We start from the raw sequence: 15,495 nt of genomic DNA, 5'->3' as shown, positions 1-15,495 counted from the left end.
CCTCAGGACTCCTACACTGCCTCTGTCCTCCCCCGACAGGCACAGTCCCTGCAAGGGTTCTCAGGGTACACTGAAAGACCTCTAATTGGTCATCTTCTGGTTTCTGCCCAGTACTCCACTGGAACTCATTCTGGCCACTTTTCACGTCTCTTCCCTGCTGATAACATAGGCCTTCCCTTTCCAGTCTGCCCCCCTGCACAGCACTGGACACCAGTGGGTACTCTAGTGGACCTCCCCATCTCTGATCTCCTCCCTCTCTGTCTCCTCCAGAGGCTCTCTACCTGGCTTAAATCTTATGATCTTTGAGTCCCCTCCTCCTCCTCCTCTTCCACAGCTTTGCCTGGTGGATCTTATCTGCTCTTAGGACTTGAAATCACCAGATCTGTAGAGAGAGGCCAGGCCTCCCTGTGTTCTCCTGATCCATGATGTCATCACATTTCCCCATGATCTTTCACCATATCAAATTGATGCTATCAACAAAAAATCACCAAAATGTATGCTACCCCCCGCCCCTGGGTTTCTGATCTCACTGGCAGCAATTCAGTTCAGTCGCTCAGTCATGTCTGACTCTGTGGCCCTATGGATGGCAACATGCCAGGCCTCCCTGTCCATCACCAACTCCCAGAGCTTGCTCAAACTCATACCCATCGAGTTGGTGATGCCATCCAACCATCTCATCCTCTGTCATCCTCTTCTCCTCCTGCTTTCAATCTTTCCCAGCATCAGGGTCTTTTCCAACAAGTCAGTTCTTTACCTCAGATGGCCAAAGTATTGGAGTTTCAGCTTCAGCATCAGTCTTTCCAATGAATATTCAGGACTGATTTCCTTTAGGATTGACTGGTTTGATCTCCTTGCAGTGCAAGGGACTTTCAACAGTCTTCTCCAACACCACAGCTCAAAAGTATTAATTCTTCGGCACTCAGCTTTCTTTATCATCCATCTCTCACATCCATACCCAACTACTGGAAAAACCATAGCTTTGACTACACAGACCTTTGTTGGCAAAGTAATGTCTCTGTTTTTTAAATGCTGTCTAGGTTGGTCATAGCTTTTCTTCCAAGGAACAAGAGTCTTTTAATTTCATGGCTGCATACACCACCTTCAGTGATTTTGGAGCCCAAAAATATAAAGTCTGTCACTGTTTCCACTGTTCCCCTCATCTATTTGCCATGAAGTGATGGGGCTGGATGCCATGATTTTAGTTTTCTGAATGTTGAATATTAAGCCAACTTTTTCACTCTCTTCTTTCACTTTCATCAAGAAGCTCTTCGGTTCCTCTAAGCTTTCTGCCTTAAGGGTGGTGTCATCTGCATATCTGAGGTTATTGATATTTCTCCTGGCAATCTTGATTCTAGCTTGTGTTTCATCCAGCCTGGCATTCTGCATGATGTGCTCTGCATATACATTAAATACAGGGTACATATACAGCCTTGACACACTCTTTCCCCAATATGGAACCAGTCTGTTGTTCCATGTCCAGTTCTAACTGTTGCTTCTTGACCTGCATACAGATTTCTCAAGAGGCAGGTCAGGTGGTCTGGTATTCTCATCTCCTTAAGAATTTTCCACAGTTTATTGTGATCCCCATAGTCAAAGGCTTTGGCATAGTCAATAAAGCAGAAGTAGATGTTTTTCTGGAACTCTTGTTTTTCCATGATCCAACGGATGTTGGCAATTTGATCTCTGGTTCCTCTGCCTTTTCTAAATCCAGCTTGAACATCTGGAAGTTCTCAGTTCACATACTCTTGAAGCCTGGCTTGGAGAATATTGAGCATTACTTTGCTAGCATGTGACATGAGTGCAATTGTGCAGTAGTTTCAGCATTCTTTGGCGTTGCCTTTCTTTGGGATTGGAATGAAAACTGACCTTTTTCAGTCCTGTGGCCACAGCTGAGTTTTCCAAATTTGCTGGCATATTGAGTGCAGCACTTTAACAGCATCATCTTTTACAACTTGAAATAGTTCAGCTGGAATGTTAGATCTATGAGTCAAGGTAAATTGAAAGTGGTCAAATAGGAGATGGCAAGAGTGAACATTGACATTTTAGGAATCAGTGAACTAAAATGGACTGGAATGGGCGAATTTAATTCAGATGACCATAATATCTACTATTGTGGGCAAGAATCCCTCAGAAAAAATGGAGTAGCCCTCATAGTCAACAAAAGAGTCTGAAATGCAGTACTTGGGTGCAATCTCAAAAATGACAGAATGATTTCTGTTCATTTCCAAGGCAAACCATTCAATATCACAGTCATCCAAGTCTATGCCCCAACCAGTAACACTGAAGAAGCTGAATTTGAACAGTTTTATGATGACCTACAAGACCTTCTAGAACTGATACCAAAAAAAGATGTCCTTTTCATCAGAGGGGACTGGAATGCAAAAGTAGGAAGTCAAGAGATACCTGGAGTAACAAGCAAGTTAGGCCTTGGAGCACAAAATGTAGCAGGGCAAAGGCTAACAGAGTTTAGCCAAGAGAATGCACTGGTCATAGCAAACACCCTCTTCCACCAACACATGAGACGACTCTGCATGGACATCACCAGATGGACAACACCTAAATCAGGCTGATTATACTCTTTGCAGCTGAAGATAGAGAAGCTCTATACAGTCAGCAAAATCAAGACCAGGAGCTGACTGTGGCTCTGATCATGAACTCCTTATTGCAAAATTCAGACTCAACTGAAGAAAGTAGAGAAAACCACTAGACCATTCAGGTATGACCTAAATCAAATCCCTTACGATTACACAGTGGAAGTGACAAACAGACTCAAGGGATTAGATCTGATAGACAGAGTACCTGAAGAACAATGGACGGAGGTTCATGACATTGTACAGGAGACAGAGATCAAGACCATCTCTAAGAAAATAAATGCAAAAAGGCAAAATGGTTGTCTGAGGAGGCCTTACAAATAGCTGAGAAAAGAGAAGTGAAAGGCAAAGGGGAAAAGGAAAAATATACTCATCTGAATGTGGAGTTCCAAAGAATAATAAAGAGAGAGAAGAAAGCCTTCCTCAGTGACCAATTCAAAGAACAGAGGAAAAAAACAGAATGGGAAAGACTAGAGATCTCTTCAAGAAAATTAGAGATACCAAGGGAACATTTCATGCAAAGATGGGCACAATAAAGGACAGAAATGATATGGACCTAACAGAAGCAGAAGATATTAAGAAGAGGTGGCAAGAACACAGAAGAACAATACAAAAAAGATCTTCATGACCCAGATAACCATGGTGGTATGATCACTCACCTAGAGCCAGAAATCCTAGAGTGCAAAGTCAAGTGGGCCTTAGGAAGCACCACTATGAACAAAGCTAGTGGAGGTGATGGAATTCCAGCTGAGCTTTTTCAAGTTCTAAAGGAGGATGCTGTGAAAATGCTGTACTCAATATGCCAGTGGCACCAGCAACCACCCAGCTGTCAAAGTTGGAAGTGAAAGAGTCATCCTTGACAGGCACCTGTCCTCTGCTCTCACATCCAATCACCTGACAACTGAAAACTCCAGCTCCTAAGTGTCTCTCAATTCTGTCCTCTTCTCCAGCTCTAGAATACAATCGTCTTCTGCCCAAATTTGTGCAAAATCATCCCAACTGGGCTCCTCACTTCTGTTCTTACTGCCCCTGAACACATACTCCACATCCTAAAGATCCCACTCACATTAAATCCTTTAGCGGACTTCCCCTGTTTTTAAGAAACATCTAAACCCCTTAATAGACATTAAAGATATCTTTGTCATCTCTATCTTAAATCCTCTGCACCAATTATATTACATTTTCCATCTTCAGCCTGCCCACGGTCCTGCTGCCAGCATCTGCCAGCATCCAGCAGAATGCCGAGTACTCTGTAGACAGTCAGTGAGTGCTTACTGAATGAATGAATGTGTCACTTAGACGAGGGGACAACGGACTGACCTATTATCTAACACAGACTCCAATCTTCAGAGATACAGAAGTAGTAAGCATGTGACTAAAACCTCTGGCAAACGCTTCAAAATGTCAGAAAGCGTCTGCACAAAGTAATTAGCAGTTCAAGGTCAAGGTCTTTGAGGTTAGATATTAAAGTGGAAGAAGGGAAACACAGTTGCTCACAATCAAGTACAAAGTGGTTCCCTCTATCACATGCCACCCTAGGACTTGATGCCACTTTATTTAAGGTGTGGGGCACACTGCCCATGGTGTACTTATAGTAAACTCAAATATAGTGGGGCAGTGGGCTTGCCCAGGAACAGACAGACAGACCCAGATACACACACACACACACACACACACACAGAGACACACACACACAGACACAGACAGACACAGACACACACACATACACAGACACACACAGACAGACACACACACAGACAGACATAGACACACACAGACACACATAAGACACACACACAGACACACACACACACAGACATAGACACACACAGACACACACACACACCCTCCCCCCAAGGGCTGGGGAAAGTCAGATCTGCTGCACATAGGGGTCAAATAAACTCTAAGAAAGAAAGAGCAAATGACAACCAAAAACCAAATGAAGAACATTTATAGAAACTCACGTGACACACAATGGTATGAATGATTTTCCATTTATTATTTCTTATATTTACCCTAAAACTCTACTAAAATCTGGCCATTCTGGAGGCTTCACTAAAAATAGAGACTATTAATAATATGGTCCCAGCTAGGGTCACCCACTTTAATTTAGGTACTGCTGGGAGTCAAAGGAAACATGGAGTCAAGTAAAAGAAAACAAATGCAACGGAATTAAGGCAAGTTCAGCTAACAACCATAACTGAAATGGAATCAGTAATCTAATTAAGGGGTGGGGAGTGCCACCAACCTTTCCAGGCTCAGAAAGAGCACTTGATGTCTAGATGACAAATAAAAAGCTATCATGACTTCCAGTGACCCCAGGATGGCTCCGATGCCTACTAACCATTCACAGAGCTCTTTCCCTGAGAGGAACGACAGTCTAAGAGTCCAAGAACACTTGAAGGGCAGGAGAAGGCCCACAAGCACAAAAAGGAAGCAACATTCGTGGGGCCCAGGACCACAGGTGAGAAAATCAGGAGATGAGAAGATCAAGGACCCTTCAGGCCCTGCTGGTACTGGTGATGCCACCACACCAACAGCTGCAGCCCACCACAGAGTGCTGGCTGTGGGCCAGGCCTGTGCTGAACAGCATCTTACAACAAACGTTGTGGGGAGGATATTATTATTTCTATTCATCATAGCAGCAGAAAGGTCAATTCCCCCCAATTTGTAAATGAGGCAAATGGTGAAATAAAGACTTGAACCGAAATCTGCCCAACTTCCAAATAATGACCTTCTTTCTGAAGTAACATGTCTAGTTACTCCCTTATAAATGACTATTCTTATCCAGAAGAAGAAAGGGAGTGTCAGCTTAAAACACTCACAGAAGAATCTGGTAGTGAGGAAGCTAGCCGACCGAAGCATGGTATAAAATCATCCTGCTTCACTGATCTTATGTTCAGGTTAGAACAACCAATGCTAAAGTAGTGGATGACCAAGACAATACTTTTAATTTACCATCCTTCATGGGAAAAATGAAATACTGTCCTCCAGGCCTGGATTCCACCATCACTGAACTTCTCCCTGTTGAATGATAGGTGTTCCTTTCCTAATATTACTCAAAATATTAATGAAGTGAAGTGAAGCCCCTCAGTCATGTCCAACTCTTTGGGACCCCCTGGACTGTAGTCTACAAACCTCCTCTGTCCATGGAATTTTCCAGGCAAGAGTACTGGAGTGGGTTGCCATTTCCTTCTCCAGGGGATATTCCCAACCCAGAGATCAAACCCAGGTCTCCTGCATTGCAGGCAGATACTTTACCGTCTGAGCCACCAGGGATAATATCAAGCTAAAGAAAATCTTTATGACATGGCAGATGTTGCCTAAGTTTTATCAGTCACCAGCAATATTACTTATACTACTACTAATACTAACAACCAGGAACCCTGTGCAACACTTGTAAGACTAGTTATTATGATCACTATGCAAGTCTATCCAAACAGACCACATGTAGCCAAGGAAGGAAAAATTAGATATTCTGTCCTTTTACCCCTAGCAGTGGTGGCCTATGTATCTGAAGAGGCATTTCCTGCAGTTTGGAACTGTGGCAAATACAGCAATTGGCTCACTTGTACAGAGAGGCTACAAAGCTAACATGATGCCCAGGCTCTTTTGCCACTGTGGCGCCCAAAGGCCCATAGACTCTGCCAATGAGACAGCTTCACAGGTGACTCAGCCTTTTTTATGGTCCAACTCTCACATAAAGTACTGGGGTATAACCGATTAACAATGTTATGATAGTTTCAGGTGGACAGCCAAGGGACTCAGCCATCCTTATGGATCCATTCTCCCCCAAACTCCCCTTCCATTCACGCTGCCACATAACACTGAGCAGAATTCCCTGTGCTATACTGTAGGTCCTTGCTGGTTATCCATTTTAAATACAGCAGTGTGTTCAGGTCTATCCCAAACTCCCTAACTATTCCTTCTCCCGCACCTTCCCCAGCAATCACAAGTTCATTCTCTAAGTCCATGAATCTCTTTAGAAGCCATTTCTTGTCACAGGAGGCACAGAGCAGGAGCCAGCCATTCACTTGAGTATCTACCGCTCACCCAGTACTTACTGGGTTCCTCATTAAAGACATTCCCACAGCAGTAGCCAGGGCAGCTTTCCAGATTCTGGCAGGAGATGAGGACTCTTAAGGCGGGGTGGGGTGGGGTGTATGCTGGGGGCTTAGCCTAGAACTCACTCCTCCAAACCTTCCAAGGATCCTAGAAGCACTCGCCTCCAGACTTAAACCTACTTCAGCTCTAACTCCCTGGAGGAGACCCTGTGTCTAATACAGGAAATGTGAGCAATAAGAAGCAGCTCATCACTTCTACTACTTTATTAAATTTGCAAAATAGTAGGTATAAAATACTTAACCACAAAGGATAAAGAAACAAACTCAATCTATTTTCATTATATTTTGGTACAATATCATTTGGGCCAGGGTAATGCTTATACACCATTGTATCACACCATTTTATAAACCTGAACCTACACTGTAATTCACCTCATTCATAAACATGAGATAACTTGACCTACTTTCTAATATATTCAGCTCCTTCTTGTCTGCATTAATCTGCAGTGACATTTTAAAAGTTGCTCTAATAATTTCCATTATATGAAAATGCATTTTTCATTTACATCCTCTTTGATTTTCCTCCCACAAACAAAATACTGTGTTTTCAATGGTTAGCCTACAAATGTCATAGGAAACAAGATGTACAGGACAGCTGATACAAAAGGTTCCACAATGAACTGGGCTCAGTTTTTTGGTGGGGGATGAGGGTGGCTGGAGGAGGAAGAGGCAAAGAATGAGGCAATTTTGCCCAAGTCCACATAATATGGGATGGTGGGTTTGGCTCTCTTGTTGTATAACCTGTGGCAAATTAAAGAGCACAGCTTTAAAAAGTACATATGATTTCATATCAAATAATGTAATGCTTTTCATATAACATAATGTATCCACTCATCCCAGTAATTCTCCAATCTCAGGTTATAAAGAAAAACTCCACTTCTACTCTTGTAGCCACTTACCAACTACATCCACACTTGACCATCAATAGCCTCTCAGACTTGGGTTTCTTCCATCTGACGAAGCCCTCTTTAAGTCCATTATCAACAATCCTTTCCAATAGGTCTTGCTGTGTTGGAGAACTTCCTCTGGCTCCCCAACACCGAGAGTAAAGGTTTGCAAACTACAGCCCACAAACAAAGAATGGTTTTTGCATTTTTGAATGGTTGAAAAAAATTAAAAGAAGAATTACACTTCATGACATGTGAAAACTGTGAAACAAATTTCAGTGTCCATAAATCTAGTTTTATTGAAACACTCATTTATTTATGAATTGTCTATGGCTGATTTTGCATTTTAGCAGCAGAGTTGAAAAGTTACAAGAGAGACGGTAACTTAAAATATTTACAGTCTAGTCCTTTACAGTAAATGATTGCCAACTCCTAACTTGGGGTGTAGCATCCATAGCTCTTGGCCTGGCAGTGCAGGTCATGGAAACTTGGATCTAACCAACCTTCCTAAGCCTTATTTTCTTTTATTTGAAGCCATAACATCTACTTCACTGAAATGCTCTTCTCTGTTTGTCCCCAACTTAACTCCTTTTCCTTCCTTGCCTTCTCCAAACCTCCACTTAATTCCAACAGCTTTTAAGTTTTTTTTTCTAAAATGTATTATTATTGCTCTTATTTTATTTATTTATTTAGTCACTTGGCTATAGGATCTTATTAATAGTTCCTCGACCAGGGACTAAACCTGGGTCAGGGCAGAGAAAGCACCAAGTCCTCTTAGGATTTCCCTGTACCACTAGGGAATTCCCCCCACACCCCAGTAGCTTTTAGATATCCTTCTCTTTCTCCATAAAAAGTGAGATCATACAGACTTATATTCCATGAGATTAAAAAAGAAAAGTCATTTTTAAAGTGCCCAAAGGTATTCTCCATAGCACTATTTACAGTAGTAAAAGATGAAAAATATCCTAATGTACATCAACTGGGCAGCGCAAACAAGGTCAAGGCAATTCACACAATGGAGGATGGAACAGCTGTGCCAAGGGGTGAACTCCATCACTATGACCACTACATTACACCACCATGACCACAACAGGAGAGAGTAAATGAAAAAAACCAAGGTGGCAGGAAGTATGCACAGCATACTACTATTTGCCTAAGAAGCAGGTGAGACTTAAATATTAATATGAAAACATACAACCATTTGCTGAGATATTTTTTTCAAAGGTGCAAGGAGAAGTCCTATCTTTTTCAATCGCTACATAAGGGGAGGGAGGGAAACAGGATGGAAATGCACGTGTGCTCAGTTCCTCAGTCGTGTACGACTCTGTGCAACCCTACAGACTGTAGTTCGCCAGACTTCTCTGTCCAACGATTCTCCAGGCAAGAATACAGAAGTGGGTTGCCATGCCCTTCTCCAGGGGATCTTCCCAGCCCAGGACTGAACCCTTGTCTCTTATGTCTCCTGCATCGGCTGGAGGGTTCTTTATCACTATTACGTCTGGGAAACCCAGGATGGAAAAGGGTGTTTGCATAAGCAAACACCTCTGAACATATACACCTTATGTTATCAATGAGACATGGAAACCTTGACCATGTTGTGCAAAATTATTTAAACTGAAACTGAAAAAAAGAATTTCCTAAAAAAAAAAAAAAAAAAAAAAAGGAAGAAAGCAACAAACCTAACTATATATCCAGTTGGTGGTATAACGACAGAGAAGAACTATTCCAAATGTCTTTAAAATACTCTATTGTGCACATAGCATGATATAAAGCAGACAAAAAAATATAACAACATTAGTGAAACAGAAATCTGGGTGATGAAAAAATACAAAGTTGATAAAGCTAGGTAAAAAGCCTGTATATCTGAATTGCACTCAGAAGTATTACTATTAATTAATAATGAGTTTATCTCTGTGTATGTACACATACACACAGACACACATTCATCAGTACCTACTCCCTAGTTCAGTTCACTGAGAGGATCCAGGAATAACAATAAATCCAGTAGTAATAAATATTCCTAGTTTCTACATTGTACCTTCTACATACTCAAAAGAACTAGGGTTTTTTTGAGAAGCAGTGGATCCAAGTTTGGGGTACAAAACAGATAAGAAAAACTAATAACATTTTGTCATACAAGAAAGCACACAAAAACACAAATTATGCCAAAATAACTTGGTCATTTGTTTCCACTGGTCAAATATGGGACAATTTGAGTATCAATAAGAATATTAAATTGAAAGACATCAGTAACATTTACACTGAAAAAAAGAAAAAGAAAAAACAGCCAAAAAAAAAAAAAAACCAAAACACCCTTAGTGTTAACTTTTAGATAACCCTACAAAAGAGACCTCATTGCTTTTTCAACAAAGTATCAAGGATTTATCCTGACATTTCTAGGTGAATCTCAGGGTAAACAGACAGTTGTGATTAAACGTCTTTCTTCCTTCTTTTTTTTTTTTTTTGGCCATACCACACTGCTTGCAGGATCTTATTCCCTGATCAGGAACTGAACCTGGTCCCCAGCAGTGAAAGCACTGAGTTCCAACCAGTAGACCACCAGGGAACTCCCTCAATTTCTTTTTATATAAGTATTCTCATTTATAAACAAGGAAGGAATGACAGAATTGGCATATCACTATTTTGCAATCACTAACGAATTAAAAGACCTAGGTAATAGTCATCAGTGGTCAACAGTATCACAACATAAGACCACTGTTTACTATGTATTTCTTAATGAAAATATACAGCCTGCCTATGATGTAGTCTTGCCAAATAAAACAAAATTCTATATATGAAGCTGACCAAAACTCGAGATTCAGTGAACAAATTACAGCAAACACAAGGAACAGAGGAACATGTTAAATGGCACTATGGGGAATCAATGATGAAAATCCAGATTGTGAAAATTTCTACAGCACAGTTTCGCAACCTGAGCACTACTGACATTTTGGGCCACATAATCCTTTGTTGTGAGGGGCTGTGGGTTATTTAGCAGGACCCTTGGCCTCTACCCACTAGACATCAGTAGCACCTCTGAGCAGTGACAATAAGAATTGTCTCTAGGCCAAATGAAGAGAGGGGAGGATCATCCCAGGTGGAGAATCTCTGCTGTCAAGGATAAACAGCCAGTTTCTCCAATAAATTACAAGGGTGGGAAAAGATAGAAGGGTAACCTGTAGACCAAAAGGGGATTAGAAACATGTCCATCAAGTACAATGTATTTTTTAAAAAATATTTATTTATTTACTTATTTCGCTGCACCGCGTCTTAGTTGTGGCATGTGGGGTCTAGTTCCTTGACCAAGGGATCGAACCTGGACCCCCTGCATTGGTAGTGAGGAGTTTTAGCTACTGGACCATTAGGGAAGCCCCCAGTTGCAATGTATAAACCTTATTTGGATCCTGATTCAAAGAAATTAAAAAAAAAAAGACAGTCGAAGAAATTTGAACATTAATTTGATATTTAATGATATTAAGGAAGCATTGGTAATTTCTATGTTTTTGGTGTGATAAGGTTTCATAGATATGTTTTTAAGTCTTATCGATTAGGGACATATAATGAAACCTACTGACAGAGGAAAAAATTAAATAGCATAGCAGTGCCTCCAAGTAACTGGTGGGAGACAGGAAGGTATATGTGATGTAAGAGCAGCTAAGAATTAATCATCATTGAACCTGAGTGATGGGCATGTAGCTCACATACAATTCTCTTAACTTTTGGATATGTTTGAAAGTCTCCATAATATAGAGGTATGAATAAATCAATCTGGCAGGCAATTTCATTCCCAGTCCTCACAGAGCACATAAGCCCCAGAATGACCAGCAGAGGGACGTAAGAATTTATAGCTCCCCAGGTTTGTCCAGTTTCTAAATGCCTCTTGGGGTCCTATTGGGATGCTGAAAGTAATCATATTGTTTATGAGACAGCCCTTATACACGGAGCCAACTGCTTAGCTGCAAGTTCTTTCAGTGCTGGGAGAAGACTTGTGTTGGACTGAGTGGGCGCTAGAATTCTGCCATCTAAGGTGGCATCTGCCTAAGGGATATTCTGGGGCAAATTTGTCTATAAAGGATTTTTGCCTAAGTCCTGGATACAGACATTCACCTCCAAGTAATCCTGGAAGGAACCCAAGCTCTGTGAGCTGCCCGGCCCACCTCAAATCATCATCCTAGGTAAGAGAAAATAAACTTCTATCTTGTTTAACCTATCAGGATTTATAGTCTTTTCCACTGTGCACAGCAAAACTTACACCAATTAAGGCAGAAATAACTTCTCCTTTCTCTTGGAAGGCTGCTCTAGCCGATAAGAAATAGCCACTTCTTTCTCTGAACTGACTCTCTCCCTGCACATTTGTCACTGATGCCTCTGCACTCTTCCTGGAGCTTCTTTCTTCCTGGAAACTTGCGTGCTCATTGCGTGCTCCAGGGCCAATTCTTATTTCTGTCTTTCCTAGCTAAGAGCACTGACTGTGCCTCCTCTGAATTCAAGTTTCTATGAACAGCGGCCACCAGAGAGGACAAGGGCTTTGCTCCTCACAGCTTATCCCCCAGGCCTGTGTTAGGCTCTCCAGTGGGACAGGAAAAGGAACCAAGAATCCTGTGTGACCCAGATGCCTAAGCCAAATGCTCTCCTGTAGCGGAAATCAAGTCATTCTTCACTCCTTAGAGGTAAATAAATGGCCAACTATAAAACGTACTTGGGGAATGTTTAGGATCAGGTAATAAAAGACTAATAAAAAAGACTTCTTAGAGTTCACTTATTTCCCTCTCTTGCTCAAGGGTTGGGTTCTATCCCAGTCTTCTAGAAGCTATGTTTCTAGGCATGGGATAAAACATTAACCAAGATTTAAATTATCCTGAGACTTTTCCCCCAAATCACTTTTGCTCAAGTATCACTTGAATATAAAACTAAAGATCAATGATCTTTGTAAAATGGAACCAAAATTGTCTCCTATGTATTATAGCTCTGTTCATTTAGTATACTTTCCTACCCTGACAACCCATCAATCAATAGATGAATAACAAATTGCCAAGTCAGAATTTATCTTTGCAAGATGATGGTAAGGTCATCTTGGACTCAGTTAAGTCGCTCAGTCATGTCCGACTCTTTGCGACCCCATGAATCATAGCACGTCAGGCCTCCCTGTCCATCACCATCTCCCGGAGTTCACTCAAACTCACGTCCATCAAGTCAGTGATGCCAACCTGGAATAATCATTATCTAATTGAAATGTGAGAATTCACCTCTGATCACCACTTCAATAAGGGAAATATTGACCCCTCTCTATTCATTCAGTCTCAATGTCACTAAACTCAGATAGTTCCTCTATAAATAAACAAGCATGCATGCATGCTAAGTCATTCAGTCATATCCAACTCTTTGTGACCCTAAGGATTGTAGCCCACCAGGCTTCTCTGTCCATGGGATTTTCCAGGCAAGAACACTGAAGAGGGTTGCCATGCCCAGGCATTGTTCTAAAGACATCTCTTTCATGCTTATTTTGGGAACATGCACAAAATAGGTCAAGATGTTTGGAGAATAAGCACTATTTGCACTGAGGAGCCCATGTTAATGCCACCACCTTGACCTAGCAGAGGAGACAAAGAGGAACTCCATCCGTGGCCCCTGACACCTCAATGGGCTATGACACAGAAAGCAGATGACCAGCTCCATGGTAGACAGTGGACAGACTGCCGGTTCCACTATTAAAGCTCCACCTGGGGTCTATTTAGTAAGTAAGGCAAGCATCCCAGAGAAGGGAGAAGGCCAACAGTGTGTGGACCCAACAGCCATCCATCTGGTCACTGTCATAACAGGAACTCACTAAATACAGTTAAGCCAGACGACTTACTCCGACCAGTGCATTCATGAGAGAAAGTAAAGTGTGTTCAAAGTACAACCTGATTGTCTCTCCAATCTTTCTAAAATAACTAACAAAACACACTTTATATTAAAATAATCAGAGAATTCACCTGGTGGTCCAGTGGCTAAGGCTCCACGCTCTCAATGCAGGGGGCACAAGTTCAAACTCTAGTCAGGAAAACTAGATCCCATATGCAACTAAAGATACCATACACTGCCACTAACACACAGCACAGCCAAATAAATAATGAATAAATACTTTCAAAAAAGATAATCAAGTGCATCTAACTCACACACAGATACTTGAAGGTCTAAGAAAACTCTTAGATCAATAACCACCATTGATAAAGCACCTTTCCAGTTTGCCAGCACAACAAAGAGTATAAAGCCCTCTTTATCACTCTGAATTCACAAAAGGGACATTAAGCAGGTAAGTACTTTCCAATTTCCAGTCATTCTGTATAAGGAGTGCCTGATCACACAGTGCAGCCACAAGGTTGAAGATGGGAACTAAAACAGAGCTGATTCTCCTAGAGCAGCAGGAATTTTTTGGGGGAGGATAGAGGTTTGTTGAAGAAAGCATACAAGAGACAGAAGTCTTTTCTAATCTATAAAATTACAGCTGCCACCATGCCCCCAGCCTGGGCCAGAATCTAAGAAGTCCTTCCCAGCGGAGACCTTGGATAGCTCGCATTGAGATTCTCAACTTTATGGTATACAAAATGTCAAGGGTAACATCTGTTTCATGGGGCTGATGTGAAGATTTCCATAGACAACAGGCCTCTAGTACCGAGGTACCTAACACATCAGGTCCTCATTAGATGGTGGTTAAGGTCAAAGATCAATTGGGCTTCACTGGTGACTCAGTGGTGAAGAATTTGCCTGCCTAGCCAGGAGATGTGGGTTCAATCTCTGGTTCAGGAAGATACCCTGGAGACAAAATGGCAACCCACTCCAGTATTCTTGCCTGGAAAATCTCACAGACAGAGAAGCCTGGCAAGCTATAGTCCGTGGGCTCGCAAAAGAGTCGGACATGACTTAGTGTTTAACCAACAACAACATCAAAGACCAGGCTACTGCCCCTCTATAGCACCAGAGTCTGAAGCTACTTTCCAACAGCTGAAAACAACAACAACAAAACTTCTCCTGGCCATCAGCACTAGCTCACAGGCAGGTAGCACACGCAGAAATCAGTTCTTGCCAAAGCCTGTGCCAGTGAGACCTCCAAAAATAAAGTGGGTTCCCAGTAAGGATGAGAAGGCAGAGTCTAGAAAAAGACTCAAGACCACTGGGGCTGTGTGCAAGGGAGGATCCACTCACATGTGCTCCATCGCAGGGCCTAGGCGTGAAGACATCAGGCTCAGAGAGGAAGAGATATAACCACTACATAATCTGACTGCCATGGGAACAGTAGCTAGCTAGTTATGATACCTAGTTATGATAGAGTAAAATGTTGCTTCTTGGTTTTAACATTCAGAGACAAGTTACAGATAACTCATGGAAACCTTTGCAGGGATGAAAGAATATAATTATTACCAACTCCGAGAATATAAAATTCAAAGGTACAGCTGCCCAAAATGGAAAGGTTGAGTGGAGGAGACAGTCCACTCAACAAGAAACAGTGACTCTAGGACACAGAAATAGTGCCTCTAAGACTGGAAGAGGCTGCACGTGTCATCCAAGGGCATAGAGGCTAAGGCTAAGTCACATCAGTCGTGTCCGACTCTGTGCGACCCCATAGACGGCAGCCCACCAGGCTCCCCCATCCCTGGGATTCTCCAGGCAAGAACACTGGAGTGGGTTGCCATTTCCTTCTCCAATTCATGAAAGTGAAAAGTGAAAATGAAGTCGCTCAGTCACGTCTGACCCTCAGCGACCCCATGGACTGCAGGCTTCCAGGCTCCTCCATCCATGAGATTTTCCAGGCAAGAGGACTGGAGTGGGGTGCCATATAGAGGGAGGATTCAAAGCATGAATCAGCCATAGAAGGAAGAGAGGTGGGGAGGTCAGAAAGAGCGAAACAGCCAT

The 15,495-nt window shown here is 42.1% G+C and overlaps 1 protein-coding gene across 6 annotated transcripts in view; it reads right to left on the bottom strand.

Annotated features, from left to right (window-relative positions):
• TLN2 (talin 2) overlaps positions 1 to 15,495 on the bottom strand; it is a 496,933-nt gene that overhangs the window by 258,402 nt on the left and 223,036 nt on the right. The window lies entirely within an intron of this gene.

This window comes from Oryx dammah, unplaced genomic scaffold (assembly GCF_014754425.2).
Source record: "Oryx dammah isolate SB20612 unplaced genomic scaffold, SCBI_Odam_1.1 HiC_scaffold_26, whole genome shotgun sequence".
In the NCBI taxonomy this organism is placed as follows: Eukaryota; Metazoa; Chordata; class Mammalia; order Artiodactyla; family Bovidae; genus Oryx; species Oryx dammah.
The sequence above is the reverse complement of the archived record's forward strand: the minus strand, read 5'-3'. Positions and strand labels throughout refer to the sequence as shown.